The sequence below is a fragment of the Sarcophilus harrisii genome, chromosome 2, assembly GCF_902635505.1.
Source record: "Sarcophilus harrisii chromosome 2, mSarHar1.11, whole genome shotgun sequence".
NCBI classification, from domain to species: Eukaryota; Metazoa; Chordata; class Mammalia; order Dasyuromorphia; family Dasyuridae; genus Sarcophilus; species Sarcophilus harrisii.
Genome location: NC_045427.1, coordinates 655,212,393 through 655,235,273, shown reverse-complemented (window position 1 = coordinate 655,235,273; position 22,881 = coordinate 655,212,393). Strand labels below are relative to the sequence as shown.

The following is a 22,881-nucleotide window of genomic DNA, read 5'->3' as shown; positions in this document are numbered from 1 at the left end:
TAAGATAGATTTGTTCAACCAACTGAATGTGGATGTTATTCTCTCTTTGAGTCAATTCCAATAAGAGTAAGGTTCACATGCTCTGTTCTTCCCCTTTCCTTCCCCATTTTTTCCTCTACTGCAAAATCTCTTTAGGGCATTTTTTATGCCCTAATTTACCCCAGATAATTTACCCCATTCTACTTCTTCTCTTAGTGCATTTTTCTTTCTCATCTCTTAATTTTATTTTTTTTAATTATTTGATCACATCTCACACCCATGCTTTCTTACTCCTTCTAATTGTCCCAATAATGAGAATTTGGGGATTTACATGTAGGAATGTAAACACATTGAATCTTTTATGATTTTTTTCTTATTTATCTTTTAATGCTTTTGAATAATGTATTTGAAAGTCAAATTTTTCTATTCAGCCATCATTTTTAAGTCTATATTCTTTACATCTTTGATTTGTTAATGGTTACTAGTTTACTATTTTACTAGTTTAAAATAAAAATTTACTAATTTTTAAAAAGAAATAAGAGACCTTCCCATCTCCTTTCACTTGGGACTTCACCACTGTGACTTTGCCCTGATTGTCACTGATGGGTGAAATATCCAGGAACCCAATTCTACGGGGAGCTTTTCCTGATGCCCCCAATTACCAGTGCTCTCCTTTCCAAATCATCTCATGTTTATTGTGTGTGTTTAATTTCAAGTTCTTATTAGCTTCCTTGATTTATAGAATCATAGCTCTTTGTGTCTTAGTATACTCAACATCTGTTGCTTGCTCTGCTGCTTGGTCACTCTTTTCAGCTTCTTGAAAGTTCTCTATCTCATTGTATGACCATTTCCCCCCAAAGGATTATATATTTTGTGGCAGAGATGATTCTTGGATATTATACTAGTTCTTCTATCCTCTGGAAATATCATATTTTAATATGGGATACCATATTTCAAGCCCTCTGGTCCTTTAATGTAGACATTGCTTAATCTTGTTATCTTGACTGTGGCTCCATGATATTTGAATTGTTTCTTTTTGGCTGCTTGCAGCATTTGCTCCTAGATCTGGGAGCTCTGGAATTTATCTATAATATTCCTGGGACTTTTTGTTCTGGGATCTCTTGCAGGAGATGATCAGTGAATTCTTTCAACTTCTATTTTATCTTCTGATTCTAGAATATTAGGGCAATTTCCCATTATATTGCATTGAAAGATGGTATTTAGGGTTTTTTTGATCATGACTTTCAGGTAGTCTAATAAATTATCTCTCCTGCATCTATTTTTTCAGATCAGTTGTTTTTCCAATGAGATATTTCACATTTTGATTTTATTTGTTCCTTCCTGTCTAGTAAAGTCATTAACTTCCACTTGCCCAATTCAAAATTTAAGGATTTAATTTATTCAGTGAGCTTTTGTAGTTCCATTTTCAGGGTAAAAGGAGAGACAGAAAGACACAAAGAGACAAAAACAGAGAGAAGGATAAATAGGGAGGAAATAGATTGGAAGGAAATATGTAGTTGCTATTCATTAGGGGAAAAAATTTACGGCAAATTTCTCCGATAAAAATTTCATTTCTCAAACATATAGAAAACAGTCAAATTTATAGAAATAAAAGCCATTACCCAATTAATAAATGGTTAAAGGATATGAACACGCAGTTTTCAGACAAAATAATTCTAGCATTCCATATGATAAAAGGTCTAAATCACTACTGTTTAAAGAAATGTAAATTAAACCAACTTTGAGCTACCACCACACACCTATCATATTAGCTAATATGATGGAAAAGGAAAATGGCAAATGATGAAGGGGATATGAGAAAATTAGAACACAAATATACTATTGTATCCTGATTTAGAACTATCCAAAAGGACTATACAACCATTCATACCCTTTGATCAAGCAACTGTCAGTACCAGTATCCCAAAGACATAAAAAACAACAACAACAAAAAAGAAATACAAATATCTATAGCAGCTCTTTTGGTGGTAGCAAAGAACTGGAAATTGAGGGGATGGCTATCATTCCGGGAATGGCTGAATAAGTTGTTATATATGATTGTGATTGAATACTAGTGTGCTTTAAGAAGCACATTTTAAGCTTTAAGATAAGCAAGGTGTTCTCAAAAAAAAAAATTGAAAAGACTTACATGAACTGATACTTAGTGAAACAAACAGAGGAGAATATTGTACACAATAACAGCAATATTGTTCGAAAATCTCTGTGAATAATGTAGCTATTCTCAGCAATATAATGATCCAAGAAAACTGCAGGACTTTTGATGAAAGTGCTGTCCATCAGCAGAGAAAGAACTGATATATCCTGAACAAACATATATATATATATATATATACACTTTTTCTTGACTTTATTTTTCTTTTTTTACTTTATTTTTCTTGTTCTTGTTGTTCTGTATTTTTTCATAGCATGACTCACAGCATGAATTACATGAAAATGTGCTTTGCAGGCTTACTTATGAATAATCAATTTCAAATTGCTTGCCTTGTCAGCAGGGGCCAGTGTAGGGAAGAGAGGGAGAATATTTGGAACTAAAAATTTGGAAAAAAAAATGTTAAAATTATTTTTACATGTAATTGGGGGAAAATAAATTACTAAATTGTAAAAATAAAAAGAAAAGATTTTTGGTGACATCAGTCCTCATGGTCTGGGCAACTTCCATTCATCTCTTCTCCCTTTTTTCTCAGGTCAAAAAAAACAAGTATAGTCCCCCTTCCACATGACAGTTCTTCAAATACGTGAACTAAGTTGTCTTTTTTCCAAGTTAAACATGCTCGATTCCTTCAAATGATTCTAAGATATGAACTCAAAATCCTTTCTAAACTGTGAGACCAAGATCTGAATACAAGACTCTGTTTAACCTGACCAGGGCAGGGAACTGAGATTCTCACCTCTTTATGCCTAGAAACTACGCCTCTTTTTTAGAAGACTAAAATCATAAGATCTTTTTGGCCTGCCATATCACACTGCTAAGGAAAAAAAAAACCACATTATCACGTATACAGCAGAATATAAGAGATGATTCCAAATATGAAGCAATAAAATTCCATTTCAAGAAAGCCTATCTATCTATCTATCTAAAAGCCTATATAATAAATATTACTCATTGTGTTCAGAGTTGTCCATTTTTACTTCCTTGTAGGTTTTCCTTTATTCTTTTTTGTACACTTTTTACTTTATTCTTTTTTCCCCTTTCCTCCCCCTATCCCCACTCTCAAGAAGACTACAATTAAGTGTGAATATATTTATACACACACACACACACACACATATACAAAGAGAAATATGTATACACACAAATCTATGCAAGCTATGCTTGTTTGTCCTGCTTCTCTGAAGGTGGATAACATTATCCTTCTTAAGTCCAAGTTTTTCCATATTTTTCTAAATCCACCAATTCATCATTTTCTACACCACAGCAATATTCCAACCTTATATTATCTAGTTATTTTAAAGTCTAAAACAATATTGATTAATATAGCTGACATATAGCATAGTTTCCCTATTTTTCTCTTTTGATTAAATCTATTTTAATTTTAACTTTGAGATCAATGTCTACCCCTGCTTTTTTCTAATAAATTCTAGTCCTGATCATTATTATTATGTTTGTGTGTATCTTTTATTTCCTATCCCTGCTGACTCCTCTGCTTTACTTGTACTTATTGTCTTGCCTTGTTGAACCTACCTTTTCTCTAAGAATCCCTCTCTTATCCTCTTCCCCTACTTTTTCCCTTTCTCTTTATCCCATTTCTGTTCATCTACATGCCCTTCTATAAGCCCTCTTATCCTATTTCCTCCCCTTCTAATTTCTTTAAAAATTTAAAAGACTTTTTGTATCTTTGTGTATATACATACATAACTACATATACATATATGTCTTGTTCCCTCTTTAACCCATTCTTGATGTGATAGGATTCCAGAACTACCAGTCCTTCTTCTCCATTTAATTCCTTAGTGTTAGTTCCTGTTCTTGCACCTCATTCATATACATAATCTTTTTACCTTTTCTTACACAGCTTTGCTTTTTAGAATCACATCATACTCCGCTTTACTCAATCTTTTTTTTTTTACTACCCAGTTATAAATGACAATTTCAGATACCTGGTTTACATTTCCACATATAAAACATAAACAATTTTTCCTTATTGAGTTCCTTGAAATTAGTCTCTGATGTTTATCTTATATTTCTCTTGAATCTTATATGTCAAATTTTCTATTAAGTTCAGGTCTTTTTATGCAACAAAATACTGAAAATCTGGCAATTTATGAATATCCTTTTTTCTGCTTATTATTTTGTTTAACTTTGCCGAGTATGATAGTCAAAGCCACAATGCCAGTTCTTTTGCTTTTTGATATATAATTTGCCAAGACTTGTGATCTTTTCATGTAGCCACTGTTGGTTGTTGTATGAGTCTATTTGTGGCTCTACCATAAATTAAATAACAATCTAATGTTGCTTGTAATATTTTCTCCCCTTGACCTGAGGGTTTCAGAATTTGGCTATGATATTCCTGTAGGTTTTCCTCATAGAATCTCTTTCTAGTGGTGATTGGTGGATTTTCTCTATTTCCACTTTTCTCTCTTGTCCTAACTATTCAGGGCAATTTTCTTTGATTATTTCTTGTATTATTGTATCAAGATTAATTTTTTTTAATCACAGTTTTCAGGTAGTCCAATTATTCTTATATTTTCTCTTTTTGATTTGTCCTCCAGATCATTTATTTTTCTTATGAAATATCTTACATTCTCTTCTATTTTTTTCATTCTTTATTTTTTGTTTTTTATTATTTCTTGGTCTCTTATAACTTTGATAGCTTCCCCTGTTCTAATTTTCAAGGAGTTATTTTCTTCTTTAAAATTTTAGTTTTATTTTTCCAATTGGTTGGCTTTCTTTTCATAATGATTTTGTTTTTCTTGGACTATTTATTTATTTATTTAATTTTACCTCAATCTCACTCATAAGATTTTAAAATTCTATGTATTCTATTTGGACAGGTGAGCATTTAATATTACTTTTGGGGGAGTAGATACAAGAGGTTTTTTTTGTTTTTTTTCTTGAGTATTTTCCTCTGAAGATGAACTCCAGCCTTCCCTATTCCCATAGTAACTTTCTGTGGTTGGGTTCTTTCTCCTTTTCCTGATCATTCCTTTTTTCTAGCAGATTCAAACCAAAAATCATTATTTTTCCTCCTTTAAGTGTGATCTTTCTTGTAAGTTACCAACCCTTTCCCCAAAGGCATCAACATTCTTCCAATCATTCTGGCTTGTTAGGGCAGACCCACCCTCAATTCTTCAACTTCTTTTTAATTTATAATATGTTTTATAATAACTTTTTATTTTTCAAAATATACGCAAAGATGGTTTTCAATATTCAACCTTGCAAAATCTTTTGTTTCATTTTTTCCCTTCCTCTTTCCCTCCCCTAGACAGCAAGTAATTCAAACATGCAGTTCTTCTAAACATATTTTTCACATTTATCATGCTGCACAAGAAAAATCAGATTAAAAAAGAAAAAATAAAGAAAAAAAAAACCAATAAGCAAACAACAACAACAACAGAATACTACATTTTGCTCCATATTTCTGCCCCACAGTTCTCTTCCTGGGTGCAGATGGCTCTCTCCATCCCAAGTCTATTGGAGTTCTTGAATCAACTCATTGTTAAAAAGAGTCACATCCATCAGAATTGATCTTCCTATAATCTTCTTGTTGCCATGTATAATTATCTCCTGGTTCTGCTCATTTCACTTAGCATTAGCTCCTGTAAGTCTCTCCAGGCCTTTCAGAAATTATCCTGCTCATCATTTCTTCTAGAACAATAATATTTCATAACATTCATATACCAAAACTCATTCAGCCATTCTCCAACTGATGGGCATCCATTCAGTTTCTAGTTTCTTGCCACTACATAAAGGGCTGCTACAAATATTTTTGCACATATGGCTTCTTTTCCTTTTTTGATGATCTTTCCCAGTATATATTTCTAAAGCCCAGGTTTTTTCCTCAGACCACTCCTCTATTGAAGACAGGTCAATGGCTCCTTATTTTCTTGAAAATAACAGACAAATTCCACCATTTGGGCATTTAAAGCCCTTCTCAATCTGGCTCCAGATTACTTTGTTAAAACAAATTTTAAATCAATCTTCTTCACACTCACTTTCTCCGTTCAGTCATTTTAGCTAAATTACACTACTTGTATCCATGCAGGGCATTCCAGCCCTTACCAGATCCTTGATGTTACCTCTCCCAAGTTTCTGGAATGCTTTCCTTACTCATTGAAATACCCAAGCCTCTTTCAAGGCTTCCGACCATTGCTGGTGTTCTCATACCTTCAAATGGTGTGTGTATAGTTTGCTTTCACTTAATTAAATTGTTGTAAAAGTTTTTAAAGGCAGGTTTTCCTTTCCTCTCAAGCACCTAGTTAAGTCTTTTAAATATATTAAGTACTTCATAAATCCTTCTTGAATGAAAAGAAATATAGTTGAATAAAAATATTTTATGGCACCATGATAGTGCATGTAACAGTCTGTCCCATAGTTCCTCACTTCTTTGCTGAGAAGGCTGTGTAATCTGTTCTCTGGGACAGATCTTTGCATTCATTTCAGCTTGGATGCCCTTTAATGTTGTTTTCATGTATTTTGTTATAGTATATATGTGTATGTTTGTGTATACATACACACATATATGTATATACACACATATTTCATTATCTATTATTGCTGTTCAGTCTTGTCTAATTCTGTCATCCTATTTGGACTTTTCTTGGCAAAGATACTAGAATAGTTTGTCATTTCCTTTGCCAGCTCATATTATTGATGAGGAAATTGGGGGAAACAGGGTTAAATAATTTGCCCAGGATCACACAACTAGTGTCAAAACCAGATTTGAACTCCAGGCTTGGCCATTTACCGCACCACCTAGCTGGGATTTAGGGGATTTATGTTCAAGGAGGAATAGCATCATTGGCGGGGGACCTTTCTGAGCCTTTTTCAGGATTGTGCATCTGCCTTTGGGATCTACATGACACAACTCTCAGCTCCAAGAAACGACCATCTCTAATAGCCACATCCTGGTGCACTATCTTGTCAGATGGGACAAACCAGGTCACAGACAGCCTCAAACCCACTGGCGAGTTGTGGAGGAGCAAGTAAAGACTTCCTCTGGCAAATGAATGAATGAGACGCTTTGTTCTAACAGCCAGGAAGGCGGCTGGAGCAGGCGCCGTGGAGCACTCAGAGCCTGGTCAGGAATCAGAGAGTACAAGGTCATCCACCGCCCCCCAGGCCTTCTCCAGCCAGCCTGACCTTTGTCCTGCCACCGGACTTTGAGAGCTCAGGAAGAGACAGCGAGACTAATGATGTTGTGCTATTCTACCTCCCTTAAAGCCAATTCACACACAGGTCAAGATGATACTCCATGATGTCTCTGGTCCTCTGACAACAACGGACGAACAACAATTTATATAGATAATGTGTGCACATGTATATGTATATATTTTCTCCTTGTTCTGCTTTGGTTTGCATTAGTTCATAATGTATTTTTACTTTCTCTGAATTCTTCATGTTCACCAGTCATATAATCAAAATATAAATGTGATTTAAGAATTAGCGAGAACTCTGCCTATTTGGATGAGAGAGGTCACTGCTGAAATTCTATTAAAAGGTTTTTTAGGGATTCTGACCAGCAGCGCAGATGTGGCTAAGTGAAAGTGGAAAATGAATGAACATTTATTCAGTGGCTCTGATGTGCTAGGAAGAATACAGGTAAAAATCATTTTTTTCTTTTTGCTGAGGCAATTGGGATTAAGTGACTTGCCCAAGGTCACACAGCCAGGAAGTGTTAAGTGTCTGAGGCTAGATTTGAACTCGGGTCCTCCTGACTTCAGGGCTGGTGCTCTATCCACTGTGCCACCTAGCTGCCCCTCAATCTCTACTCTCAAGGAGTTTCTGCTCTACCAGGGGAAGATAACAAAGAGGATCAAAAATCCATCCTTAAAGTTCAAGAAATACGCCTGAAGAGATGAAAAAACAATCTCTAAAAGGTTATGAGCTGTAAAAAAATTCCCCTCATCTTCCCAGGAACATTTCGAAGAATTAGACTTTGCAGCCACACAAGATGTTTGGTTGTTTGCTGACATTTGAATAGCAAATATATGACTGAAGGAAAGCATCAGGGTGAACTCTGGGAAGGAAGAACTTGATCATTCATCATCATGAAATTGGATTTTATTTTGCAAAGAAATCTACCCATTTATGCACCAAATTTGAGAAATTGAGAGAGAAAACATAATTAGAGAAATAAAGGTTAGAACTGCTTGAAATGATTAACAAGGCCGGGGAGGGCGAGGGGAAATGTAAAGGATGGGATTTAGTGATAATTCCTGCAGTTCCTGATTTCCATTCTGAAGCCATATGCTTCAGCAAAAGCTGTCGGTGTTTGACCCTACATGAATAACAAGTGAGTAAGATCAGGCGAGGCCATCCAGTCCTAGAGAGGTACTGGGACCTCTCTCTGAATGGACTTAGATTGCAGCTGAATTCCAAGGCAGACCCAGGCTGCCCTGGAAATCCTGAGGGAAACGAGGTGACTCAGGCAAACCCCTTGAGGGCTGAGACAGCTGAATGATTATATGCGGGCACGCTGGGTTTGGGAATGACATAGGATGGCAAACGTCTTGCTCAATAGTTTCCCAGAGGAGACAGTTACCTGAGCTTCAGCTACCTGAGCAGTGTCTTAGAAAATGTCCAGGGGCAGCTAGTTGGACAGAGCCGCCAGGCACCCTGAGTCTAGGGGACCGGAGCTCAGGAACTGGCCTGCAGACACTGTCAACAGTTTCCCTAGCCAGGGCAAGTCACTTCAGCACCCCAAATCTTATCCTCAGGCGAAAAGCAGCTGAAGGCAGGAAGGACGGAATGCGAAATAATAGAGGAAAGTAACGTCGAAGGAAGGAAGGAAGGAAGGAAGGAAGAAGGAAGGAAAGAAGAGAAGAAGGAAGGAAGGAAGGAAGGAAGGAAGGAAGGAAGGAAGGAAGGAAGGAAAGAAAGAAGGAAGGAAGGAAGGGAAGGAAAGAAGGAAGGAAGGAAGGAAGGAAGGGAAGGAAAGGAAAGAAGGAAGGAAGGAAGAAGGAAGAGGAAGGGAAGGAAGGGAAGGAAAGGAAAGAAGGAAGGAAGAAGGAAGGGAAGGAAAGAAGGAAGGAAGGAAGGAAGGAAGGGAAGGAAATAAAAGAAAGAAGGAAGGAAGGAAGGGAAGGAAAGAAGGAAGGAAGGAAGGAAGGAAGGAAGGGAAGGAAGGAAGGAAGGAAGGAAGGAAGGAAGGAAGGAAGGAAGGAAGGAAGGAAGGAAGGAAGGAAGGGAAGGAAGGAAGGAAGGGAGGGAGGGAGGAAGGAAGGAAGGAAGGAAGGAAGGAAGGAAGGGAAGAAGGAAGGAAGGAAGAAAAGAAGAAAGAAAGAAAGAAAGAAAAGAAATGTCCTAATTAGATCATAAAGAAATATAGCAAGAAGTCACCCGGACTATCCGTGGGAGCAAAAAAAGAACGGACACGAATTCCCTATATAAACACACAGTAAGACAACATATGCCGTGTATAGACACACACACCAACCCGTACCTACATGACGTTGTGGGTCTGTAGTTTCCCGCTGGGTCCGGCTCTCTGCCACCTCCCTGGGTTTTTCTCGGCAAAGGCAGCGGGCGGTTTTCCGCTTCCTTCTCCAGCTCATTTGGCAGAAGAGGTGAGACTCATCCAGGAGGACTCAGCCAGGAAGTGTCGGAGCCCAGATTTGAACTCGGGAAGAGGAGCTTTCCCGCCGGCGCCCCCTGGCGGCGCACACACGTGCGCACGTAAGCGCGAGGTCCCTGGGAGCAGGGGCGCTTTTACCGTGTTTCCCGTCCTTCCTTTGCAGCCTCAGCCCGGCCCCTGGCACGTAGTAGGCCCGTAACAAATGCTGGTTGGCCCGCTGAGACTTCCCTGGTGCCGTTCGAGCCTCACTGCAACTGTGAAGTGTTTAGGGTCCGGGTCATTGTCGGCTTCCACAGAGGAGAGAAGGGAGTCGGGAGGAAGTAAAAGGAGCCGCCCCGGGGGTGGCTTTCCGGCCTGAGTCAGCTGACACCAAGCCCTTATAGTGCCTCCTGGTGGAGCTGGGCCAGAAGCGCAGGCTAAGCTCAAAGCTCATGATAATGACGCCAAGGTCCCAGCGTCCCTGGAAGGTAACGCGTGAGAAGGCGTGTCCCACGCCCGGAAGCTGCGAGGAGACCCAGGCCCGGAAGCTGCGAGGAGACCCAGGCCCGGAAGCTGCGAGGAGACCCAGGTCCCGAAGCGCGGAGACCCAGCCTGAAGCTGCGAGGAGACCCACCCGAAGCTGCGAGGGAGACCCACGCCCGAAGCTGCGAGGGAGACCCAGCCTCGGAAGCTGAGGAGACCCAGGCCCGAACTGCAGGAGACCCAGGCCCGAAGCCGCGTAGGGGACCCAGGCCCGAAGCTGCGAGGGACCCAGGCCCGAAGCTGCGAGGAGACCCAGGCCCGAAGCTGCGAGGGAGACCCAGGCCCGAAACGCGAGGGAGACCCACGCCCGGAAGCTGCGAGGAGACCCAGGCCCGGAAGCTGCGAGGAGACCCACGCCCGGAAGCTGCGAGGAGACCCACGCCCGGAAGCTGCGAGGAGGACCCAGGCCCGAAACGCGAGGAGACCCAGGCCCGAAGCTGCGAGGGAGACCCAGGCCCGGAAGCTGCGAGGGAGACCCAGGCCCGGAAGCTGCGAGGAGACCCAGGCCCGGAAGCTGCGAGGAGACCCAGGCCCGGAAGCGCAGGAGACCCAGGCCCGAAGCTGCAGGAGACCCAGGCCCGGAAGCTGGAGGGAGACCCAGGCCCGAAGCTGCAGGAGACCCAGGCCCGAAGCTGCAGGAGACCCAGGCCCGAAGCTGCGAGGAGACCCAGGCCCGAAACTGGCAGAGACCCAGGCCCGAAGCTGGAGGAGACCCAGGCCCGAAGCTGCGGAGGAGACCCAGGCCCGAAGCTGCGAGGAGACCCAGGCCCGGAAGCTGGAGGAGACCCACGCCCGAAGCTGCGAGGAGACCCAGGCCCGAAGCCGCGAGGAGACCCACGCCCGGAAGCTGCGAGGAGACCCAGGCCCGAAACTGCGAGGGAGACCCAGGCCCGGAAGCTGCGAGGAGACCCAGGCCCGGAAGCTGCGAGGAGACCCAGGCCCGGAAGCTGCGAGGAGACCCAGGCCCGGAAGCTGCGAGGAGACCCACGCCCGGAAGCTGCGAGGAGACCCAGGCCCGGAAGCTGCGAGGAGACCCACGCCCGGAAGCTGCGAGGAGACCCAGGCCCGGAAACTGCGAGGAGACCCAGGCCCGGAAGCTGCGAGGAGACCCAGGCCCGAAGCTGCGAGGGAGACCCAGGCCCGAAGCTGCGAGGAGACCCAGGCCCGAAGCTGCGAGGAGACCCACGCCTCGAAGCTGCGAGGAGACCCAGGCCCGAAGCTGCGAGGAGACCCAGGCCCGGAAACTGCGAGGAGACCCAGGCCCGGAAACTGCGAGGAGACCCAGGCCCGGAAGCTGCGAGGAGACCCAGGCCCGGAAGCTGCGAGGAGACCCAGGCCCGGAAGCTGGGAGGAGACCCACGCCCGGAAGCCAGCAGTGACTAGATCCACGCCCGGGAGCTGTAGCCCGTGGGGGGGAGATCTGAAGGGCAAAAAGGAGGGGCTGCTGTTTCGTCCCAGATGCAATGTTTTTGAATGAGGGGCGACCTGCTCAGATCCTTGCGTTAAGAATCTCAGTCTCACAGCCTCGGGCAGAACAGACTGGAGAATGGAACGGAACGGTCAGTTTGGAGGCCATTGCAGAAGCCCCAGCAAGAAGTCAGGGGCCCGGTAGATGGGGTTTGAGGGCAGAGAAAGGGACAAATGCCCCGATGCTGGGGAGGCAGAGTCGGGAGGAGCAGCTGTTGGCGGTCAGTCTTTAGTTATGTCCGTGACCCGCGGACCCAGCTCCAGTACTTGGTATAGTTCTACAAGTGGACCCCGGGTTGTAGGATTGAATGAATCATCCTGAACTAGAAGTCACCATCGTCTCACCCGTTCCACCGAGCTAACCCTTTCTTGTAGCATTAACTCGGTCACAGAGTTCCTGCCCTTCCCATCTCATCTGGCCCTTTATCCTCCACTCTCTCTCGAAGTCTGGCCAAGTGCATGTTTGTTGTTTCCGTGACGCTCTCTATCCATCCCACCATCTGCCAGTCTCTTTTCCTTTTGCCGTCAGTCTTTCCTAACATCGGTCTTTTCCCGTGACTTCTTTTTTTTTTTCTCATTTTGTGGCCAAAATATTTGACTTGACAGTAAATAACCTGAATTAATTGGAATATTAACTGATTTGGTCTCCTTTCTGACTCTCAGAAAGTCTTCTCCAGCCACACAATTTGAAAGTCTCAATTCTTTGTAGTCTAACTTTCTACATCGCTACTAGAAAAACCATAGCTTTGATGACGTGGACCTTTGCTGGCTAGGTGATGTCTGCTTTTTAGTATGCTGTCCAGATCCGCCATAAATCTCCTTCCGAGGAGCAAGCTACTTTTAATTTCATGGCTGCAATCACTGTCAGCAGTGAACTTTGAGCCCAAGAATATCAAATCTTACACTGCTTCCACTCACTACTTGCCAGGAAGTCATGGGACCTATTGCCAAGATTTAAAATATATATATATATATATATATATATATATATATATATATATATATATATCTTCAAGCCAACATTTATACTTTTCTCTTTCATCCTCATCAGGAGATTTCTTAATTCTTCATTTTCTGCCATAAGAATGGTCATCACCTACACATCTGAGATTCTTTGTATTTCTCCCAGAAACCTTGATTCCAGCCTTTGATTCAAGCAGCCTGGCATTTCACGTGATGTCCTCCACATACAAGTTGACAACATACATCCTTGTCATACTCTTTCCTATCTGAAAGTTGTTCCATGTTCAATTCTAGCGGTTGCTTCTTGGCCCACAGGTTCCTCAGCAGACAAGTAAGATGATCTGGTACTCCCATCCCTTGCCACATTTTGCTGTGATCCACACAAATACTTTAGTGTATTCAACGAGGCAGAAGTAAATGTTTTTTTTTTCTGAAACTTTCTTGCTTTCTCGGTAATCTGGTAAATGCTGGCAATTTGGTCTCTAGTTCCTCTGCCTCTTTGAAAACCCGCCTGTTGTTCTGTTAATTCTCAGTTCCCAAAGTCTAGCTGGCAGAATCTTAAGCTTAAGCTTGCTGATGTGTGAAACGAGGGCAGTTATTTTGTAATTTGGACATTGTCCTTCTTTAGGATTGGGACACAAATGGGTCTTTTGTGATTCCCTGGTTCCTATTATGTTTGCGAGCCTGTTGAGGACAGCATTTTAACACCATCATCTTTTAGGGTTTCAAATATCTCAGCTGGAACTCCATTCCTGAAGCTACTGATTGAATATGGGGTGAAGAAGACCGAAGACTAGAGGATAGGACTCGGGTTGTAAATATGAGCAATCAGATGGTTCATTATCTACAGAAGTTGGAAAGTTAGGAGGAAATTTCAGAGTTCTAGGGCATGAAGTCTAAAGAGTCCTTGTGGTGGAGAAGATCGAGGGAATGATCCTTCCTATGCATGCCCGAAGTGTAACGAGTTGGATATCTGGATAATTGAGGAGGGTGAGGAAATAAAAGCTAAAATGTTTAAAGAACACAATAAGCCCACTGAAGCCCCAAAGTGTGAAAGCTTGGAGCCAGTATTCCTAGGGAAAGAAAAGAGAATGAGATTAGCTGGAGGTCACGAAAATTTTGAGATACACTATAGGTTGCTAAAGCCAACTGTGTGGCCTGGGGAAGGACCAGTTGGTTGGATCTCTACCTTTTATATGCAGGATCTTTCAATGGAGAAGAAATTATCTTGGTGTTCTTTCTCCAAACACTGGAAGACTGGCAGGAGAGGTGATGGGGAATTTGGTACAGAAGCTGGACTGATCACCAGCTAAATAGGTACATCCCAATGCTTGTAAGCTGATTGACTGACGTGAATGACTGTTGACAGTAGTATTTTAATTTAGAATACCATTTGACACAGATTAGAAACTCTGACCCTGAACTTAACCACCTGCTCAGGTCCTCTAGGTTTAAAGGCAATCAATGACCCAGCACTCAAACCCTCAAATAGGAAGCCCATTCTTTTGGCCAGTATTCACTTCTGTACGAGACAGCTATTCTGTTTTAACTAAACGACCTTCCTGAGATCCGAAGCAATCAGTTTGCTTCCTGATTGTGTCTCTCCTAACATGCATAATTACAAAGGTTATTATTAGTCATAAAATCACCCAGCCCTTTAAACAATTCCGCTCAGGAATTGAGATCCTTAACACTGAAGGTGATGAAGACATTCAGAGGAAGAGCTTCGCTGCCCTCCAAAGGCTTTGCTGGTAGAATGTGATCACACAAGAAAATACAGACAACAGTTAATTGTGTCATTGCAAAAATACTGGAGATTTAAAGTGACTCCACATCTCCCATGGAGGGGATTTCAGATCCTACTTATGAAAATATTGGGGATAGTTGGCTCTTCTGGCTGCACAGTCATTCCAAGTAGGACCAAGAAATGTTTCAGAGGTCACACAGGGGGGCCTTCGGTAGGATTCTCTTCCCTTGCAAATTTGATGAGGAGAGGGGAGAGAAAGAAATCAGTCTTTCTTCAGTCAGCTCTTCAGGTGCAGATGATTGAATATGTCAGAGTCAGATGACTCCTCTCATCCCTATAGGATTCAGCAAGCAAGTCTAAATCCAGTACACTTGCTTTTATGGGGAAATGGTATTTTTCCGCTATTTTTTAGCTAGAAATATGTGAAGTGGCTCTTTTTAAAATACAGTCTTCTTAAAAAATATTGGATTTTAGAGGACATTTGGTCAGCAGATTGTGAATCAAACTGAGACGATGTGGTACAGGAAAAAAAAGTGGAGTTTTAAAGAGTCTGAGTTTAGATCCTACATCTTTCACTTCCTGTGTGGTCTGGGGTAAGTCATTTAATTGTGCGGGATTTGGTCTCCTTAGCTATGAAATGAGGAGATTGGGTTTGGAGGCCTCTGAAGGTTCCTTCCGGCTTTACATTAATGAATTTGTGATAGTCAGGTTCTGGGAAAACCTAATCAACCAACCTTTCCAGAAAATCAAACTCTACTGAATTTAGTCTCTCTGGGCCAGGATTTGCAATTGTCTGCAACATGCTTCGTAAAGTATCCACTCAATGCACTGAAAACCCATCTCTGTTGTTGCTTTTAGCTTCTGGGGGTGACTATCTGCTACTAAAGCTGTTCATTGGTGCTGCTTTTTTGCTACATTACTGACCCACCTTCGGATCACAAGGGTTCTCAATGGCGCTCTTTATGATACTTCTTGTGTGGAAGAACCCAGAAATTCTATCAAAATACTGCCTAATAAAATCTGCATGGAGAAGAAACGAGGAAAATTCTGCCTAAATAAGTCTCCCCATTCCCTCTGCCCGAGGTAGACATTTAGCTACAGGCAGATATTATCTCCATCAATAGATCCGGGTGGTACCATGTTGGATTTGGAGTGAGGAAGATCCCAGTTCAGATTCTACCTCCGACACTTCAGCTCTGTGATCTTGGATGAGTAAGTCACAATCTCTCTAAGCTTTGATTTTTTTTCGCTGGAAAATGGAGATGATAATAATAGTATTTATCTCACACTGTTGTTGTGAAGATCAAATGAAATATGAGATGTAAAGCACATTGCTGACCTTAACGTGCTACTTAAGAGCTTTTGTTCTTGTTCAGTCGTTTCAGTCCTGTCTGACTCTCTAAGACTCCATTTGGGGTTTTTTTTTTGGCAGAGATACTCGAGTGGTTTGCCATTCCTTTCATTAGGTCATTTTTACAAATGAGGAAACTGAGGCAAACAGGCTTAAGTGAGTCTCCTAGGGTCACATAGCTAGAAAATGTCTGATTGAATTCAGGAAGATGAGTCTCCCTGAGTCCAGGCTTTATCCTCTATGACATCACCTAGCTGTCCCATTTAAGTGCTAAATATTACTATAAATTATCCTTGAGAATCTATGATTTGTTGGTATAGTACTTCTCTATAAAGGAGCAGATGGTATTAGCAAGCAGCGTCATGTGATAGAAAGCACGTTGGTCCCAGAGTCAGGGGAGCTCAGTTTAAATCCTTCCTCTGACACTTACTGTCTCTATGAATCTGGACACTTCATCTTTTGGAGGTCACTTTCATCACTTCTAAAATGAGTCACCAGTAGAAGACAGTTTCAGCTGTTGATCTATGACCCAATGATGCTCACTAGTAAAATATTTAGGGAAGAGCTTGCTGCAACAAATGAGATAAACTGATTTATCCAGATTATTAAAATTTTAGTAAAATAGAAATAGAGAGCCACCTCTAAGGGTTAGGGGGAAGGGAAGAAAAAAAAAAGAAATTTACATGATGATTTTGTTGTATATTTGATATTTGTTGTAGATTTGAAGTTTCATGTACAATCGTCTTTTTTATTTTATCATGTTATGGAAATGTTTGTTTTCTTCATAAATTAAAAATAAAATAAAATAGAAATGGAAAATCAATCCACTAATTAACATTTGCTAAGCACTTACAGAAAGTTGAGGCCCAGAGAAGTTGTGGCTCAATGGGGGAGCAATGAAGATGACCAAGGGAGAGAACAGAAGAGATGAGAAGGATGAGGACAAACTCATGGCCAACAGCCACATCAGGGAGAAACACAGGAACCAACAGAGGAGAGAAAGAAATGTGGGGACTCTGGACTGACCCAGGAAACACTGGATTTGGGTAAGAGCCAGGAAGACTTGTGGATTTGAGTCCCACTTCTGATACTTCAAATATTGTGACTCTGTAAGTCACTTCTCTCTGAGTTTGTTTCTTTATCTATAAAATGGGGGTAAGATTGTCAATAATCTCTATTTCACAGGGTTGTTGTGAGGCCCTAGGAGAAGCCATACCAATTTGAAACAATTAAAAATATATAATATTTCTATATATACACACACACACATATATAAATGTCATCATCAGAATCACTACCACCACCATCATTTTCTCCACTACTTATTTGCCATTTAAATTCTTTCACCCTTTGGCTCCAGTTTCTCTTTTGAGACTGGAAGATGACCTTTCAAGGGAATACTTTTGTTTATTACTTTTTGAGGAAGGCTGTACTTTGTCCCACTGTCCCCATTTCTTCAACAGCTTCCAGCCAGACCTCCTAAATAGCTACCCTTATTTCATATATGTGGATATTCTTCTTGCAACCCATCCACCTTGTCTTCATTATTCTCGCTCTGGTCCTTCCATGAAGGACCCAAATAAGGCTCTGATTCTTTTACTATGTTATGGCTGGTGGTTCCATGCTCAGATTGCTCCTTCGTTGTCTTCTGCCCTCACTGTGAGCGACCCAACTTCTTGTTATTATCTTCGGCAATACTTCTCACTTTCCGATCATCGCCGGGAGCATGTTGCAGTATGCTGATGATGCCCATGAGGTGCTCCCTTTGGGTTACTTGTGATTTTCAGTTTGGGATCTGGTGGTGTTACAATTCCCAGCCACATGGTTGGGACAAAATGGTGTGAAGAAGATGGGATTTGGTAAAGGTCAGCAGTCTGGTTGGGCTATTATGTCCACTAAAAATAAGTATACTGATTAACCAAATCAGTGAACGCCCTGTCTCACTGACTGTCATAAACTAGGCATTTTTCATTCACTTTGTTTTTCCAGTATAGATGGCTAAGCATGACTCCAGTTTGACCTACACTGTTATCAGTCATGAGTATGGGAATATTCTATGCAAAATGGACATGTATAATGGCTACCTTACTGATGATCACCTTCTTTTGGTACTTCATTCATTCATTCAATAAAGAGTTGTTCAATGCCTTTTTTGTACCAGGCACTAAGCTAGGTGCTTCTGTTTTCAGATCACCTATTCCTTCAGATGCTGTCCTTTGCTGTTTGCTTGCACATCGGATTCTTTTCCTCCTCACCATCAATTTATGTTGCTTCCTTCTACTTTAATCTGACTTAAACGTTTCTCCTCAAATATAAGAGCCAAAGAATAGGCTTTCCAGTTTATTGTGCCAGCCTTGGATTCAGAAGTGACAGATGAGTTTGAATGACAGTTCAGCTATTGACTGAGTGCCTTTGAGTGAGACAAGCCATTTCTTTGATGCTTAATGTAGTCATTGTTGAAAAGAGAAGATTGGTTTCAAAGACTCCTGATGTTCCTCCCTATTCTAAATCCTAGGATCTGAAATCTTCTCTGATGAATCCTAATCCCCCAATTAGAATTTCACTTCTCATATTCTCAGTGGGTGCATATTCATTGCTATTCTGTTGTATAATTATCCCCAGTTTTTTTCTAGTTGTAGGTGTTATATATTAATATATACAAATAATATATTATTTTATTTCTCAATTAACATGTATGAATTTTCTTTCCCTTGCTCTCCCCTCACCTTGGAAAAAGGAAAAAATACCTCATAACACATACACATATTCAATCAAAACAAAAATGCACGTCACATTCTATATCTTCAGTTTATCATTTCTTTTTCAGGAGATTAATAGAATATTTTCTCTCTGGCCCTCTGGAATCATGGTTAGGCATTGTATTCATTAGAATTTAAAATTTTTTCCAAATTGCTCATTTTTATGATATTGTCATCATTGTAAAAACAACAACAACTTGTTCTCCTGGTTCTGCTCACCTTACTCTGTATCAGTTCACATATGTCTTTGCAAGTTTCTCTGAATCCATCCCTTTTATATTTTCCTACAGCACAATAATATTTCATTACATTTCTATACCATAATTTATTCAGCCATTACCTAATTGATGGCTGTGCCCTCAGTTTCTAGTGCTTTGCCACTGCAAAGAGTTACAATATTTGAGTATAAATGGATAATTTTCCTTTTTTTTTTTATATTTGGGGTATAGCTCTAGCAATAGTGAAACTCTGTCAAAAGGTACAGATGCTTTTTTTGACTTTGGGGGAATAGTCCTACTGGCTGGACCCAGGCACAAGTCCACCAAAGGTGTATTAATGTGCCTGTTTTCCTGTGACCCTCCAACATTTGCCATTTTTTTCTATTTCCATCTTTGCCAACTTGGTAGGGCTGAGGTGGAATCTCAGAGCTGCTTTAATTTGCTTTTCTTTCATTGTTAATGATCTGGAAGATCCTTCCCCCTGTATGACTATCGCATTAACACGTATATTACGGATCTGAGAAAATGGGGCTTGGGTTTTCTGTCAGCTCATTAATACCAAGGACAGCAGCCTGCTCAGCCTACCTCCAACACCCGCTAGGGCTGATTTACTACCTCACTTGCCTGCAGTAGTTTTTCTGACCCACTGCCAGGCCCTGGAATCCTTTTCAAACTAATGGTCTTATCTGAGTTTTCCCTGGTACTTAAAAAAAATCTGAAATAGTTGTGGATTCTCTCTGCTGTTGGGTTATAAACTAGCTCTCACTGTCCTTTTTGCCTTGGCAGAGTTCCTGAAGATTTATTAGAATGTGAATGTCAATACGGATTTTCATGCAGTGCAAATAGCTTAGCTAAGAGACATTTTGCATCGAACAAAAAGGTACTTCAGAGAAAGTAAAGAATAAGGGGACAGGGATAACCCAGTTAGCCTCTGGATGGCTGATCATCAAAAGGGGAGTGTCACCACCTGGCACTGGAGAGACTCCATTCCCCCTTTCATTAAGGACAATTGCAGAAAGCTGGGGAAGGGCACGGAATGATTGCAAGGCGCCACAAGCATTCTGACAGGTCCCAGGAAGCTTTGTCCTTTTCTCTCCAAGGTCAGAATGGGAAGTCTTGTTCCTCTGCAGTCTTGTCTTTGGAAGGCTGGTATCAGAACCCGGACAGAGGCGTCCTATTTCATGTCATTGAGACCCAGCCATTTGTTGGAAGCAGATAAATAACTCCGAATCTGAAGGGAGCATAACCAGAGAACTTCCAGGGAATAAATCATCTTTGCCCAAATGTTACAAATAACCACCACAAACAAAACGTAGCCTTCTGGGAGCTGGCTCCGCATCGGCTTTGCTGGGCAGCCCGGCTCGTTTTGTTCCTTACGCCAAATCTTCCAACAAAGGGTGGTCTAAGATATTAAGGGGACAAAAGCCAATATTGAGAAACTCTCTGGACTTTGTTTAGAATCCACCTTTTAAAAATGACCTCATTGACTGTTTCCTGGAGTGAGCACCGTGTGTGGCCAGAAAGTCAAATAATTCTCTTATTTGTAACTGCTCATTATGGTGACTCGCTGCCGTAATGGCCACCCAGACATATCTGCCCCATTTCCCACGCTGGCCCTCCCATCTCATTAGTTACCTTAAGACTAAGCACAACTGATCACTCTGGCCGAGGGCTCTCTTTAAATGCCTGCGAGACAAACCCGGCTCTGAACTGCGCCTTGTGGAAAGTCTGAAAACCCCATCAGCCAAGCAGCGATCCCACTAATCTCTTCCAGGGGAGTGAGAGCCATACTTCTGCTGACCTGGGAATTATGGCAGTTAGTTCCTATTTTACTGCCTACCTGGTAACAAGCCACGAGATCGATCGGACACTTGGGCGTCTTTCAGAGGGAAAACAAGTCAAGGACATTTCTTTCCACCAAAAAAAAAATAACATTTTTACGTGAGGCCGCATCCCTCTGCCACGTTACAGAGACACTTGCACCTGACTTGGGCCCTCCCCAAAGGGCATTTTCTCTAGGAATTGTGTTTTCTGTCTTTGTTGTTCCCCCCAGTGCTCTGAGTACGGATATAGATGGGGGGTGCACACAATAAATATATGTTGATGGACTGAAGGCCTGCTTTGCTAGAAATGGGAAAGGAGGAGAAATGGTCACTGGGCTTCTCCCTCTCCTCCATCACAAAATCAAGCGCAGCAATGATTTCCAAGAGACAAATGTGCGCTCAATTTTCAGGCCCATTGAGTCCTTGGCTTTTGTGTTCGATGTGTCCATCCTGGGAGACGGAGCCTTGGCAGACTTGGAGACATTTTGTGTCAGTCTCTTGTCTACACGGTCACAGCTGAGCTCAGATGGGGTCCCGGCCATCTCCAGGGACAATCTTCTGTCACTGACAACTCAGACTGCATTTCAAATGATTAAAAGGTTTCTACAGACTCTCTCTGTCTATGTCTTTCTCTGACTCTCTGTCTGTCTGATTCTCTCTCTCTCTCTCTCTCTCTCTCTCTCTCTCTCTCTCTCTCTCTCTCCCTTTTTTTCTTTCTGCCCCTGTCTCTGTGTCTCTCTTTCTGTTTCTCTGTCTGTCTCTTCATACTTTTTCCTGGACCCAGAACTATTTCACTAACAAAGTAGGTGCTTAAGCACACAAGAGTATCTGCCATGTATGTGAGCCCTTAAGGTCTGATCTGCCCGCCTGGAGGGAGACCCTCACTTAACTTTATAACCCCTAAAAATCAAGTTCTATTTTAAATAAAAGTATAAAAGGGCCTAAACAAGTTTCCCTTTGAGGTCAGTTCTAGCGAGGGTTCTACAAATCCAGTTATTTGCAGCGGGTCCTCAATTGCCCTTGTGTGCTTATCGATATTATTGTCATTGTTGCTGTTGTTGGCCTTCAGTCTGGAAGAAAACCAGGGACATCACAGATGACATCTTGACTCAAGCATGAATTGGATTTTAGGGAGGTGGAGTTGCACAAAGTTGTCATCCTCGTTCTTCCTTCCAGAGACTTTCCAGGACTTACTGGGTAGTGGTACCTTCCCATAGAGGATGGAGCAAAGAAAACAGGGACCCCGACTGTAGTTGGCACAAAGGTTGACGCCCGGCAGTACTTCCTAACTCCTTGACTCAAGAGCAATGAGCATTTATGGGACTCAGCTTCCTCATCTGAAAAATGAGGAGGCCACAGGATGATTGTAGGGATCGGAGGGGCTAATGGCTAAGGAAGAGTGTCTAACACTATAAAGGTTAGTGAGGAGGCTGTTGATAAGAGCTCAGCCATTGTTGCACTTGCCATTCTCTTAATTACTAAACCAACCACTTCTCAAGTTACCACAAATGACAAATGATTAAGATGTTCCTTTTGCTATCAACATGCCAGTTTATTTTTCCATTGAATTCTCTATCCTGGTGGCCATCATGTCTCCTGGCGCTCATTCCCTGCTTTGGTGATTTGTCACAAATTTAATCCAACAAGGATTTAAGAGTCTCTCTCTCTCTCTCTCTCTCTCTCTCTCTCTCTCTCTCTCTCTCTCTCTCTTTCTCTCTCTCTCTCTCTCTTGTTTGATTGAGACAGTTGGGGTTAAGTGACTGGCCCAGAGTCACACAGATGGGAAATGTTAAGTGTCTGAGATTGGATTAGAACTTAGGTCCTTCTGACTTCAGGGCTGGCGCTCTAGCCACTGTGCCACCCAGCTGTCCCTAAGAGTCTACTATGGAAATGGATAGAGTGCCAGGCCTGGAGTCAGGGACACATGAATTCAAATCTAGTTGCAGACATTTACTAGCTGTGTGACCTTGTAGTTGGGAGATGAGAACGAAATGAAAAACTCCGACGGCACATCCAGCCCTGATGTGCTCCCTGGTTCTGCCCTTCTAGATTTTTATTGTTGGCAGGAAGCTTCTCCATTAACGTGGGGAGAGCAGGATTTTGGACTCTCCCCTGGATCACTGGACCTCGGTGCTCCATGTTGGTTAGAACACCATGCTAAAAAGTCCCCTCCTTTTTTTCTCTCCTCTCCCCCTTTCTTTTTCTCTCATCTGTAAGGTGGGGATAATAATATAATATTCTCTCTTCTGTTCTCCTTTCCTTTCTTTCTCCCCTTCTCTCATGCACACACACACGTG

General features: G+C 41.9%; 1 long non-coding RNA gene across 1 annotated transcript; it reads left to right on the top strand.

Moving 5' to 3' along the window:
• The first annotated feature begins 12,786 nt into the window (after window positions 1-12,786).
• Window positions 12,787-20,690, top strand: LOC116422009. The gene is made up of 3 exons (XR_004232615.1): window positions 12,787-15,645; window positions 16,631-16,830; window positions 19,548-20,690. It is a non-coding gene; the product is annotated as an uncharacterized LOC116422009 (long non-coding RNA).
• The last annotated feature ends 2,191 nt before the right edge of the window (window positions 20,691-22,881 follow it).